Source organism: Myxocyprinus asiaticus, chromosome 29 (assembly GCF_019703515.2).
Source record: "Myxocyprinus asiaticus isolate MX2 ecotype Aquarium Trade chromosome 29, UBuf_Myxa_2, whole genome shotgun sequence".
NCBI classification, from domain to species: Eukaryota; Metazoa; Chordata; class Actinopteri; order Cypriniformes; family Catostomidae; genus Myxocyprinus; species Myxocyprinus asiaticus.
The window spans coordinates 20280530-20282113 of NC_059372.1; positions in this window are offsets into that span (position 1 = coordinate 20280530).

Sequence of the window (1584 nt, forward strand, 5' to 3'; positions counted from 1 at the left end):
TAGCCTCGGTTCATTGCGCTGAAATTTGTGTTGTGTGCCATGCCGAACATGACATGTTTGTTAGAACATTGAATGGAACTCCAAACATTTCAATTCAAGACTCTATTCCTAAGATGATGTTCTGTCTGCATTTCAACAAACTTTTGCAAACTTCTTTATGTCTTTATATACACTCACTGAGCACTTTATTAGGAACACTATGATCCTAATAAAATGCCAGACGTGGTCTTCTGCTGTTGTAGCCCATCCGCCTCAAGGTTCGACGTGTTGTGCATTTTGAGATGCTGTTCTGTTCACTACAATTGTACAGAGTGTTTATCAGAGTTACTGTAGCCCTTCTGTCAGCTCGAACCAGTCTGGCCATTCTCTGTTGACTTCTCTCATCAACAAGACGTTTTCGTCCGCAGAACCGCTGCTCACTGGATGTTTTGTGCTTTTTGGCACCATTCAGAGTAAGCTCTAGAGACTGTTGTGTGTGAAAATCCCAGGAGGTCAGCAGTTACAGAAATACTCAAACCAGCCCGTCTGGCACCAACAATCATGCCACAGTTGAAATCACTGAGATCACATTTTTTTCCCCCATTCTGATGGTTGATGTGAACATTAACTGAAGCTCCTGACCTGTATCTGCATGATTTTATGCATTGCACTGCTGCCACACGATTGGCTGAATAGATCATCGCATGAATAAGTAGGTGTATATGTGTTCCTAATAAAGTGCTCAGTAAGTGTAGATTGTATTAATCAGTTGCATCCATAATAGACTAAATTTAAATACAGGTACATCACTAATCCACGAACCTTAAATCACTACAACCTGTATTTTCCTCATAAATCACAGCAATCTAGTCAAGTATCTGGAGAATCCTGACTTTTAAAATGTTATAAAATGTTTCATTAATAGATATAAACATAATGTAACGTGCTAAATGTGGTTATAATAAAAGGAAATTTGTGTGTTAGAATGGTAGTTGATAAATAACATGTCTGTTAACTTTCTTTTGGAAGATTTTCACCATTTTAACCACCTTTGAACTTTTCTGCAGTTAATGATCCTACAACGATATGTAACAGATTATTTTTTATAAGTAGGTTCAACGTAGTTACTATTATTATGAGGTCATAAAACTGCATGGATAATATAATTATACAAGGATTAGTAACAATGTGAGAGTTTTAGATTAAATGGCATGTCACACTGCTAAGTTTCATGCCAACTAAGACAAACAAGAGGAAAACGCTGCATTCCAAACAATAACAATATAATTAAGGGAAATAAATGAAAATATTATTTTTTTCCTTTTTATTTTCAATGATATTCTCGCATTCCCTTTTTTCACTCAGATATGATTTCACTGTTATGCGAGAACAGATGCTTTCTTCAGGAGGAACACTTGCAGAGCTGTGATTAACACCTGTAGACTGCTGTAGCAGTCTCTGTCCACATCAACTGTAATGCGCTTCTGGTTTTTATTTATTTATTTTTTTATGGATAATCAAGACACTTGCGATGCGCTTTCAGAAAGAACTAGAACTATTTCGGCGTCATTTCCGCTGGAATATTCCAGCGAATCCCGCTATGTC